This window comes from Lactuca virosa, chromosome 2 (assembly GCF_052849685.1).
Source record: "Lactuca virosa cultivar CGN04683 chromosome 2, Lactuca_virosa_CGN04683_v6, whole genome shotgun sequence".
Lineage (NCBI taxonomy): Eukaryota > Viridiplantae > Streptophyta > Magnoliopsida > Asterales > Asteraceae > Lactuca > Lactuca virosa.
In genome coordinates this window covers 222,845,382-222,859,127 of record NC_136427.1, presented here as the reverse complement: position 1 = coordinate 222,859,127, position 13,746 = coordinate 222,845,382, and the positions used below count along the sequence as shown (strand labels likewise).

Below are 13,746 nucleotides of genomic sequence, written 5' to 3'. Positions count from 1 at the left end.
TATGATCACTCTAGGCATTGAAGGAGATGGACAAGGAAACGTCTCTAATTCCACCATGGAATCGATTATCTAAAAAAGCTCTGGATTAACTAAAAGAAACTATGATTATCAATATGAAGAATATTTAAGAGGACATGTTTGCTAATGAGGTGGCCAATGCTAATGCTCGAGTCTCCAGTCCAAAGGCTAAATGAGAATCTAATCAGGTTATAAATTGTTGTGTGTATTATATTTCTATATTATATATTTAGAAATTCTGATTTTCTCTTAATCTGTGTTATTTTAGAAAACAAGTTCTTTTGGCATCACATCTGCAGCTTCAACTGAATCTTGAAAGTTCCATGGTCTGGATCTGTTTAGTGCACAATATGCACCTCAATCTTAATCCACCACAGCTACTGCACCTCCAACTGAATCTGAAAGTTTGATGGGTTGAAAAGTAAAGTGATGGGTTTATGGATATAAGAATTTTATTTATTTATTTTAGGTGAGTTTTAATTCACATGTATTTATCTTTTGCAGCTCAGGTGACCCAATTTTCCATGGCCTTTTTTTCCATATTTTCTTGAATAAAATGTGAGTTTTGAAGTTATGAAGCAACAATCTACATTCACATAAACAGGATTATCAGGGGGAGCCATAGGTGGAATAGCTGTAGCAGTAGTAGCTGGGGTGCTGTTACTTCCAGGTTGCTTATATTATGGATTTTACAGAAAAAAGAATTCAGAAAAGAATCCAACTTTGTTAAAGAATGCACAGGTTCAACTTATGCAGTCTCCTCGAGGTATTTATTACAAAATTCATCTCCATTTCTATTGATAAAATGTGTATTTATTTGTTGATTTGTGTTCTTTTTCAAACTTAGGGCCAGGTGGCACTTCAATTGGAGGTTCAAATTCTAGTGGTCATCCTGTTGGTGCCTCACCTGGGCTTACAGGGATAACAGTTGACAAATCAGTGGAGTTTTCATATGAAGAGCTTTCAAAGGCTACAGATGAATTCAGTCTTTGCTAATAAGATTGGTCAAGGTGGTTTTGGTGCTGTTTATTATGCAGAACTTAGAGGCGAGGTTTGGAATATTAGTTTTAGATATAATTATATTATTTTATCTGTTAATTCTTGCATTTAGCCTGACTTTAATCTTACACGAATTATGATGATGTTGATATTCAACACATGTATTAAGTGGTTGTTTCTTTCTCACTTAATGACTAATGGGTACAACTCTTCAATGTTGAGGTCCGTTTTTGTTAAATTTACAGTAAATAAATAAAATGGTAAAACGGTCATTTGCTCGTATTCAAACAGTTCATTTTCAATCCAAAATAAGAAACAAGAAACAGACTTTTCACTTTTGTCTATACATTCATCCAGTATTATTTGTTACTTTTTTTTTAAAAATTCCTTATTGCAAACTTTTTCAGAAAGCTGCTATCAAGAAGATGCATATGCAAGCATCAAGAGAATTTTTAGCCGAATTAAAGGTCTTAACACATGTTCATCATCTAAACCTGGTATGCAGTATTTCAATTGATAAATATATTTATCAAGATTTTGAGTTGACCATATTTTTTTAACATTTGACTTTATATTTTGCAGGTGTGTTTAATAGGATATTGTGTGGAGGGCTCCCTTTTTTTGGTGTATGAGTTCATTGAAAATGGAAACCTGAGTCAACATTTACATGGAACAAGTGAATTTAAGTTCAAACATAACAACTAATTTCTATAATGAATACGTCCAAACAAGAGAAATTTATGTTCTTTATAATGTTCATTTTCAGCAAGGGACCCACTATCTTGGTCAACTCGGGTTAGTTTTGTCTTTTTACCAAGAGGCCTTATGCATAGTTGTATGGTCGGAATGATCATCACCAATGATCATCTTTTGATATGAAAACATAATATTTTATATGATTATCTTTTTAAATTCTTTTAATATTCTAAATTAGTTTTCTATTCATTCGAGTCAAATTCCTTCATATTTTGTGAAGTTAGCTTTGCTTTTTTTTTTTCAAATATGAATTTGAAATTCCTTGATATTTAAAGAGGATAATTCAAATATCCTTCTATTTTCTGTTTTCATACTAATCTTCCTGTTCTATTTATTAAATGAAAACAAGTGTTAAAATAAAAAAAATGATTAAAAAAAGGAATTAATAGGGTCCACATGTTATGTTTCATATAAATAAGGTTACAAATTTTTATATGCTAATTAATTTGGTTAAATTAAATTAAATCTATTAATTGAAGGCAGTTGGATGCAACTGGCAGGCCGGATGAAAGTCTTGCAGTTGAAGTGATTGGATCCATTGGTGAGGAGAATGCAATTGGGAACATGTTGTCATTTTCTCTTCAGAATTGGCAGTTAAGGGCCAATGTTTGCTATCAGCCTTTTCACTCGGCCAGTCTAGAGGTACTTGATGCTCTTCTCTTCTGTGCACCTATTTGATTTGAATCACCAATAACTGTAAATAATTATCTCCATCTTGTAACTTATTTGTTTGAATTACCGCTTAACATAAAAGAGATAATGTCTTATGATTGCCTCTACTAGTTTGAGATAAAAGGTTTTGCTGGATTACGCTTAAATCATTAGATGTGTCGTATAACTTGTCCAACATTTGTGATGGTCATTGTTGATATCAGGTAATTCATATTGTAGTGTATTTATTCAAATCCCACATTCTTTGGATGGAGAAAAGGGTAATTTTGTTTTTACAACTAACATTCCATGTTTGATTCTTCTAATATTTATATTAGCATATTAATTTTTTAACTTTTATTTGATCAGGTCACAAGAATTATCGGAGCAGGGGTTCATTAGTCTTAAAGAATTATGAAAGGAAAGATGCAACTGTACTTAGTTGGAATTTGATGTTTATCATCTTTGTGTATATCTTTTTAGTTTGTATAGCATTACATTGCAGAAGGTGTCCCTTAATAGCAATGTAGTATTAGGTTATATAGTTAGGGAAAACCTCTTAATAACAATATACAATTAGATCCCCTTAATATCAATGTATTCAAATTTTTTGACATGATGTTATTGGATGAAATTGATTGTTTTGGTATATATTTGTTTACATATTTTTGTATTATGCATAAATGAGTATCGTAAAGACGCGTCGTAAATGCATATCGTAAATGGTTACTGAAGTTTATGACACGCAAATGCGTGTCATCTTCATTTATGACAGGGGCTTCCTTGATACGCATTGTGTGTCATAAACAGGTGCGTCGTAAGGTTACGACACGCAAATGCGTGTCGTCTTCCTTTATGACACGACCTTCCTTGATACGCATTGCGTGTCATAACTGCGCGTCGTAAATGCGTGTCCTAAATACACGTCGTAAATAGACGATGCACAAATGCACGTCGTCTCTCGTTATGACAGAGCCTTCCTTGACACACATTTACGCGTCGTCTGAGTGTTTTACGACACGCATTGCGCGTCGTAAAAGGCTATTTTTCTAGTAGTGGCAATGGTTGCGAAATCTTGGTCAAGCTTTGTGAATAGGTCGTGGTGAATATGTATCTATGGATTTTTGTGACAAATCTCAAGCATATGAAGGAAAGTTAATTAGTTTTGTGATTGAGCTTTATCTGATCCACAATCAGCTTGGAACTTCTAAATCTATTAATAACTACCATCTAAATCATTTAGTGAATATTTTGCAAGGTAAAAAGAAAGATAATAAATAAAATTCAGTTAATTTTTAAGGTATAAATTCCAAAAAAAGTTTATTTGTAGTTAGTTAATTTTTAAGGTATAAATTCCAAAAAAAGTGTATAAATTCCAATAAAATTCAAGTCCACCAAGAAAATTACACCCTTTGTTTGCAAATAAAATGTAATATAATGGTAAAAAGGGGTATCGATCCTCGGGGAAATGGTTGTATTCAATCACCAATGCAATCCGATAGAACTAGTGTAATAAAATTAACTAACTACAAATAAACTAAAAGGGAGGGGGGTTGTGATTTCTTGAAAACTAAAAGACTTGAATAACTAAAAAGCTTGCAAGTAAGCAAGATGGTGAGATGCTCAAATATTGGAGAGAATTGGTTAACCAAGACAATTCAACATAATGAACATTTGTGTGTTTATCATTAGGATTCAATATGAAGCTTATCATTCATCCCAAATTGGTTATAGCAATCATGAAGCATGATATGCCAAGATTCCTCATAGGTAGTATGGAGGTTGGGGAAATCCATAACATGCCTTCTTAATCAAAATCACGGATTTAATTGAAGCAATTGAACCCAAGAAAGTTGATTAGCCTTAAAAATGAAGGAATCCCCAATTCCTAAAGGATGTCAATGCTTACACATCCGTAAAGGAGTTATGATTCATAAGCTATAGATGATTTCTACCATCATAAAACCCTTGTTCTAAGTAAATTCAATGATTCAATGTTAAACCAAAGAAATAAACCAACAATTGCTAATTCAAGTACCAAGTTCATGATCAAAGTATTAAAGAAGCATAAGAAATATGAACTAGAATAATAAACATAAGATAAATGACAATAAAAAATGAATCCTTCAAAACCCACAAATATCCAAGGGTTTTAGCCAAAGTTAACCAAAATAAAGAAACTAGCCACTCATGGCAACAAGATAACAATCATAAAGATGTTTTTCCATCAAGAAATTAACAATTACTTAGAAATATGAGAAGAATGTGTATCAAGCTCTCAAAAATCGCCTCCAAGGTGCTCTAATGGTGGAAAATCGAAGTATGAGCTGCTAAACCTAACCTCCAAAGTAAATCATGAGCAAAATAACCAAAATGCCCCAAATTGTGCAGTTGCGCAGGTACCCTCGCAAGTGTTGCGCGACTGAGACTCCACCCTCGCAAGTGTTGCTGGAATGCTTATGGTTTTTTTCTCCACTTCATCACCTCATTAATCAATATTCTCTTGGTCCCCTCCACACCTCACATGATTCAAATTTGGCAAATCATCTTCAAGCTTTAAATGTGGATAGTCCAAGCCCGAAATAAGAATCCAAGACCCATCTTCATAAGCCCACTTCATCCAAGTCTTCAACATTTTAAGCCCAATTCATTTTTTATGTATCCGCAAAGCCCAATGATGCCTCTAAAGACCATAAAGCTCGTCTCCAATCTAATCCACAACCACAACGAGCTCCAAAACCCTGCGACATACCTCATGCAAAATAGAAAGTACTCGACATGATCCATGATAAAGAAAATAAAGAATATACAATGCAACGCTAATAAAAAGAGCTAAAAATTCTAAAATAAACTATAAAAAGGAAGGAAATAAAATAAACTATCAAATCACCCCAAGCTTAAACCTAACTTGTCATCAAGTTAGAACAAGACTAAAATGGACTCGGGATGAGCTAAGACAAAAAGGAAAAAGAAAGATACCATAGAAATTGGTCAATATCAGTCAACATGGTCAAAATCAGTCTTGCATGGACCCTACGCGTCTTCCAAATGCTCCCCAATGTAGATCCACAAACCACATTCTCGAACCACTTGAAGGGAGAATATATCACGTCTGGATGTTGTCGCGGTGTGTAAGACAAAGGAAACAGAGGATGCGCCCAGTGGGGGCACTTTAAAGCAACAATGTAGAGAATAATGCAGGAAGGAAAGTCGCCTCTTCACACGATGATTCCTACATTTTTTAGGATAAAGTGTATAGTAACGAAATAAGGTTGGCAGCACAGCCTCCGGGCGAACATCCGCCTTCACGGGTTTCTCCATTGTACTGTCCTTTACCTTCTACCGTCTCATATGCATTGCCTTTTTTCACCAAAATAAAAAATAAAATAAAATAAAATAAATCTACTCAACCTAAATCTAAACCTAACAACCTAAATCTTCAATCTTGAACTTCGTTGTTTGGTCTTCAGTCTCCTTCGTTCTCGATCTTCTGTCTTCTTATTTCTCTCCTCTTTTATTTATTTATTTATTTTTTTAATTTTTTTTATGGAGAGAAGTCTTGACTTGGATTCTTGTTCTTCTTTTTGTGTTGCTCTTTTTCTTCATTTTTCTTCTTTGTTTTTGTTGCTTTTCTTTAATCTTCTTCATGATCTCTCTTTGTCTTCGTTTTTCCAATTTTATTCATTTTTTGTATGTTTTCTTCTTGTCTTTCTTCTTGGAAGGTCTAAGGAATTTCACCATATAACATAGGACTTCAATGCTGTGAAAATGGAGTAATAGCTAGAGGCCAACATGAACACCTAATGATATTTGGCAATGTGTCAAGATCTACTAAAAAGGGTGGGATATGACTCAAAAATGGGTGTTACCAAACCCAAAAATGTGAATTGGGGGGACCCGCCTCAAAGTTCATCAAGCACCTCAATAAAAGGTGTGATAAACATAACCTATCTAACTATCTATTCTAGACCCCTAGAAAAATGATGACTTATCTTAAAAAGGTGGTGAGAATCTAACTAAGTAAGGCTCAGATGAGACTCGGGAGTACTAAGGGGTATTCCCCCCAAAACCAAGATGCGAGTCTTCAATGTCTTCAAAATACCTTATTGGGCTAGTCTTTGCTTGCACACAACGTCCTGACCAACTACATCCCTCCGCACCTAGACCCAATCAAGCTACCTGCATCTGGCCCCCACATAAGCGGTCTCAAAGTGGTCTGTGAGGCTCATAGCATGTCCCATTTTTCCAATACAAGGAATTTCATATCAAGACCCGGGACCAATCTATACTTCAATACTTATGACTCGATGCTATGGTACCTGTAGGTATGAGAAGAAAGAGAGAACAAAAATGCATGAAACTTAAACTTGAATGCATCTAAGAAGTATGAAAATTAGAAAAGAAAGAATCAAAATATGCAATATTTTTGAAAATTTTATGCAATCTTTATGAATGACCTAAATGACTTACTCGAAATGCAATTATATACCACCTAAATGCAAACAAAATAAAAGATAAGAATACCTCACCACAAGCTTAAAATGAAGCATTGTAACGGCCCCATGTCACAACCAAAAATTTTCATTTTTAGTAAGATAAAAACCTCCCAATTTATTAATCCATTAAATAAGAAAACCATTTATTCTGAATTACATTTATTAAAAATCAGAGTATTGTAGAAACGCGGAATCTTCAATGTTGCTATTGAGTGTGTACAGTCTCACCTTCGTCTCCCAACAATAACCGATGATACCTGAAACCATAAACAACTGGGTAAGCATAAAGATTAGCGAGTTTCCCCCCAAATACCACCATATAAACAAAGCACATATATAATCAAACACGTTGGGTCCAGTCAACCATCAGGTTGGAATACCCCAGGCCTAGTCAAGCTCCGGGTCCTGTCATCCTCGGGATGGATTACCCAAGGTGGGAATGCTAATATACAATAGGTCCAATCAACCATCGGGCTGAAATACTTAGGGTTTGTTGGCATACCGCCTCAAACCTACTGCTCTTCCTGAGCCTCCGTGCCTACGGCTTACAGCCGGCCCGCACCAGGTATCTTGGCCTACCGCACAAAGCAGGACAACCTCAACCCAAACCAAACACAATATGTTGACATATGAAGAATCAGGATCAAGTAGGCACATAATAGGGTACTCGACTCATTTCTGCTATCTCAACCTTGGTACTCGGGCTCTGAGTCTTACTCAATCTAGCGTTACTCTGGATGGGTAACTCTCCTTTCTTGGAATCTTGCATGATGAATCTCTTCAGCACTTTATCTAAGTATGCACTCTGACTAAGTCCAATTAGTCTTTTACTCCGGTCTCTCAGAATCCTTATCCCTAGAATATAGGCAGCTTCTCCTAGGTCCTTCATAGCGAAACACTTCCCAATCCAGGACTTCACTTCCTGTAGGGTTGGGATGTCATTTCCTATGAGTAGTATGCCATCCACATACAGTACCAAATATACTCCCACTAGCCTTGACATATACACAAGATTCATCTTCACTCCTCGAAAAGCCAAACTCTTTGACTTTCTCATCAAAGCAAAGATTCCATCTGCGAGGTGCTTGTTTCAATCCATATATGGATTTCTCAAGCTTACACACTTTATTAGGGTATTCCGTGCTAACAAAACCCTCTGGCTGATTCATGTAAACATCCTCAACCAACTTTCCATTAAGGAAAGCGGTTTTGACATCCATTTGCCATATTTCATAGTCATGAAATGCAGCAATGGCTAACAGTACCCTAATAGACTTAATCTTGGCTGCTGGTGAAAAGGTTTCATCATAATCAACTCCTGGAGTTTGAGAAAAGCCCTTTGGAACCAGTCGCGCCTTATACGTGTGTACATTACCATCCATGTCGGTCTTCTTCTTGAAGATCCATTTGCACCCAACTGTCTTACGACCTGGTACATTGTCAACCAAGTCCCAAAACTGGTTGTCATACATGGACTGTATCTCGCTGTCCATTGCCTCTTTCCATTTAGCAGACTCGGGGCCTGCCATGGATTCCGTATAGCTGTTAGGTTCATCCAGACTCACTAGTGTCTCATCACTGATAAGTGTCTCACCTTCTGCAGTAATATGGAAACCATAGTAATGCTCAGGTGCATTCCTAACCCTTGTGGAACGCCTCAGAGGTACAATTGGATGAACAGGAGTTTCCTCCTCAAGTTGATTGCTAGGGTTTGAGGTTCCTTCACCACTTGACTCTTGATGTTCTTCAAGGTCAATTTGCCTCCCATTGTTTCCTTGGCTTATGAATTCTCTCTCTCTCTCGAAAGACATCCCTCCTTGCTACAAAGACCACATTCTCACTAGGTCTGTAGAAGAGGTAACCAAAGGATTTCTGTGGGTAGCCGATGAAAATACACCTCTCACTTCGAGGTTCGAGCTTGTCGTGAGTCTCGCATCTCACGAAAGCTTCGCAACCCCAGATCTTGATGTGTGCTAGACTAGGAACTTTTCCAGTCCACATCTCGTGAGGTGTTTTGGTAACCTTCTTTGTAGGGACCAAATTAAGGATATGGGCGGCAGTCTCTAAGGCATACCCCCAGAATGAGATTGGTAGCGAAGCTCGAATCATCATGGAATGAACCATGTCTAACAAGGTTCGATTACGCCTCTCAGCTACACCATTCAAATGTGGTGTCCTGGGAGGTGTCAATTGTGAGACAACCCCACATTCCCTAAGATAGTCGAGGAACTCAGTACAAAGATACTCACCACCGCGATCGGATCGAAGCATCTTAATGTTCCTGCCTAATTGATTCTCTACTTCCTGTTTAAACTCTTTAAACCTATCGAAAGTCTCTGACTTATGCTTGATTAAGTAGACATATCCATATATACTAAAATCATCCGTAAAAGTCACATAATAACGATTGACATCCCTTGTGGCAGTTTTGAAAGGTCCACACACATCCGTGTGTACTAGATCCAACAAACCTTTACCCCTAGCACAAGAACCTGTGAAGGGTGACTTTGTCATTTTTCCAAGTAAGCATGATTCACAACTATCATCTGACTTTAGGTCAAATGACTCCAAGACTCCATCCTTTTGGAGTTGGCCTATGCGTTTCTTGCTTACATGTTCAAGACGACAATGCCATAATGATGCTTTATCCAAGTTATTATCATTAGTAGAATCAATACACAACACATTATTTCCTAAATTATCTACAACAGACACAGCTTCATACACACCATCACAAGGTAATGCTTTAAAATAAAACGCATTATTAAAGAAAGCATTTATTCCACCAACTTCATTATCAAAGGAAAAGGTAAAACCTTGTTTGTACAAAGCATGAAAGGAAATAACATTTCTTGCCATTTCAGGCGAATAACAACATTTATTCAAATATAAAGTAAACCCACTACTTAGCAACAAAGTATAAACTCCAATCTTGGTGACAGGTGAAACTTTCCTATTCCCCATGATCAAGTTTATCTTTCCATGCTCCACATTCTCACTTCTTCTTAGTCCCTGCAAATCAGAACAAATATGAATACCACAACCGGTATCAAGGACCCAAGAGTTAGAATAAGGTGAGTTATTAGATAATATAGTGTAAATACCTGCATGGTTGGGTTTTACTTTCCCATCCTTCAAATCTTGCTGGTACTTTGGGCAGTTTCGCTTCCAGTGTGCCTTTTCATGGCAATAGAAGCATTCAGCCTCTTTTGGGTCATCAGAAGGAGCCATCAAGGGTCTTACCCTTGGTACCCTTCTAAGGGTTCTTCCTCTTCTTCCCTCTACCTTTCCCGATTGCCAGGACAGGTGCGGAGTTTGGAGTAGGAGTAGGAATGGTAACAACCGACTTACCTTTGAGACCTGTTTCTGCGGTCTTTAGGAGTCCTTGAAGTTTGCTGAGGGTGAATTCTTCCTTGTTCATGTGATATGTCATGCGGAATTGATCATAACATGATGGTAAGGAGTGCAAAATGATATCTATTGCTAACTCCTCGAGGAAGTTCACATTCAACTTCATTAAACGGTCCACATACCTTTGTATTTTCTGCATGTGGCCCGTGATGGGTTCACCATCCTTCATTCGGGTTGTTATCATGGAGGAGATGATTTCATATCGCTCTTGACGAACACTTTGATGGCAGCGGTCCATCAAGTCCTGGTGCATCTCAAAAGGATAGTAGTCCTCATAGGACTTTTGGAGCTCGGCTGTCATGGTGGCCATCATGATGCATGCCACTTTGGTAGCATCTCTCTCATGTGCCTCATATTCAGCAAGCTCTTCAGGAGTAGCAGTTTACTCGGGTACCTTAAGCTCCTTGTCGAGAACATATTCTTTGTTCTCATACCGAGTGACCATCCTGATGTTTCTGATCCAATCTGTAAAGTTGGATCCATGAAAGATGACTCTCCCACAAAGGTTCATGAGAGAGAAGGAGCTGGTAGGGTTTGAGCCATAAGCAACATTGTTGGAAGACATCTGAAAAGAAGAAAACAAGTTTAGTTTAGATATAGAGATAGTCCTTAATAAAACACCCAAATGTAATATTAAGGCTAGGATCCAATCACAATATATTATAACTTAGAAGAGGGATGCCGTAATCCAAGCTATAACATATTTGAAAGGTAGGTGAATGACGATTCACCAATTTCCACCGTGAAAACGAAATATGGTTTATTAGGTTTTTATTGGGTTTTAGAAACTCCTAGATTCTTTTGAGATTCATTGAACTTTTCAATGGCATGTTTCAATCTCAAGTGTGCCATTCATGTTTTGTGATTGGGATACCGAGGATCACAAAACAAGGTGTGAAGTAACCATGTAAATTACTTGGTACCCTTAATGTTTTTCACTTAATCGATGTGCCGGTAAACTACACGCGCTCAACCGACCTTATGAAAAACCTTAAGTCACCCTTTGCCTACCTTGTTAAGTCCAAGTTAGTGTGCCGGTAAACCACACACGCTCCACCAACGACTTAAACAAAGTGCAAAATGTAATTTCATGGATTAGCACCTTCTTCACATTTTCCTAAAGTAACTAAGATTAGGAATTTATAAAAACATTTAGTTACTTTATAATAATCATTATACTTTTAATGAGAATTTTAAGTCATTGTCCTACTCGTTCGGCTAACGACCCTCCACCACTCAAGGAAGCGGTGGGTGAGAGTGGACACCCATTAAGCTGCCATTTTATAGGCAACAACCTTATACCCCCCTTATAGACCGGCTTCGTGAATGAGGCCTACTTGCGGTAAAACGACTTGATCTTAAACACACACACATATATATATATATATATATATATATATATATATATATATATATATATTATAAAGTATAAGGGTTGAATTTTAACTTTTAAAATTCTAAGGATTGGAACTAAAGTTTACTAGGTGACTTTACATGTTCCAAAACTTGAGGGCAAGTTTTGTAACTTTACAAAGACCTTTCAATTCATAACTTATGAGATTAATTGGTTCATTAAAATGAGTGACTCTTCATTTTATCTAACCTATGTGTTTCTTTAATGGACATTAAAAGATAAAACTTTTGGTAATCCATAACTTGAGGACAAATTATGGATTCCATTAAAACACATAATGATCAAGAATTAAAACTAGCAAGAAGTTACAAATAATTCCTATGATCATATAAACTCATAAGAACATGAATATGAATATCAAAATTTCAAGAACACATAAAATCATGGAATTTTGATATTAGCCATTGTAAATGGATTAGAACAATCATTACACCATCTAAAACAAGTTTAATAACACCAAAACAGTTTAGGGTAATGTTTCTAGTCCATTTCCAGCAGCAAAAGTCGAAAATATGCATTCTGAGGCTCCTACTCATCGAGTGCACGAACCTACTTGACGAGTAGGATGAGTTTAGTCATGGACTCGGCGAGTTCATCATGCAGACAGCAAGAAAATCGACTTTTTTCACTATTTTGCATCAAGTATCAAACAAACAAAACCAGGCTCTGATACCACTGATGGGGTTTGAGCATTCTAACACTCCTAAGTGTACATGAAACCCTAGAAAACCTTGGATCTATGTTTGTCTAAAATACATGCAAAATATGATTTCCAAGGTTCATAATCCTATCTAGCATACATGGGGAACTTTTAAACTAAAAGATGGCTAGAATTACATACCTTGTAGTTGATTTGATTCCTTGAAAACCTTGAGAGCCTAGTACCCCAAGTGTGATGCCTCAAATGCTTCACACAACACCAAAATGCTTTGGAATAACTTTGAGAATGTATAACACTTGTATAAATCGGCCTAGCCCTCTTGTTCTCATGTGTAACCGATTTTGGTAATGACATGTTCTTTATATAGTGTGTCACATCTAGGGTTACACCATGTAAACCCTAATGTGAAATGACTCTTCATTTCCATGACCCATGGGTTTGTAACTCCCATGGAGCATCCATGGAGCATCTCATGGGTTTTACCCAACTTGATAATCCATGGAGCCTTTTAGCCCACTATATGAGTTATGGATGATTTACATAATCAACCCATATATTTAATTAGTTATCTTTTGATCACTTAATTAATTCCAAATTAATCTTTGATCAATACTAATTAAATAATACTATTAATATATTAGAACTTATAATATATTAATAAACCACAAGTGTTATTTCTCTCATTTAGTTTATCCAAATGCATGATGCCATGCAACCCAAATGGACCATGCCGGGTCGGGTCAAGTACATACCAGATATAGTTATGGACTTAGACACCTTATCCAACAGAACCCTAGGCTATCAGGCATCATATAATCAGGCAATTCTATCATGCAGTTCCTGAAGATCCCTAGCCTATCACTAGCATGCTTTTTTAACAAATCATGTATCAGCAAGATCAAATCTTAGAAAATATAACAAGTACGGGTTTTTTAGGAACCACTCTCCTATTCGGGCTCTGGCTGACTGTACACACCACATCTTCCTGAAAAATCAAAGTTAAGTCAAGGTCCACGTTCCCTATCCCAAGCCAAAAATCAAACAAGAACATGACAAGTGAGCGAGCTCGTGCCCTTAACCCAACTCTTTTATTATAATTTCTTTTTTAAAAACATTTTGCAAAAACTCTCAAATCCTAGTTTGAGACTAGATTCACACAAGTGTTCATCAAATTCACTCAAACCAGGGCTATGATACCAACTTGTAACGTCCCAATTTCACAACAAAAAATTTTCATTTTTATTAAGATAAAAACCTCCCAATTTATTAAACCATTAAATAAGAAAACCATTTATTATGAATTACATTTATTAATAATCAGAGTATTGTAGAAACGCGAA

At 36.5% G+C, this 13,746-nt stretch overlaps 1 pseudogene; it reads left to right on the top strand.

Annotated features, from left to right (window-relative positions):
* Positions 1–613: 613 nt before the first annotated feature.
* On the top strand, positions 614–2,826 carry LOC145158239 (chitin elicitor receptor kinase 1-like; annotated as a pseudogene).
* Positions 2,827–13,746: the final 10,920 nt, after the last annotated feature.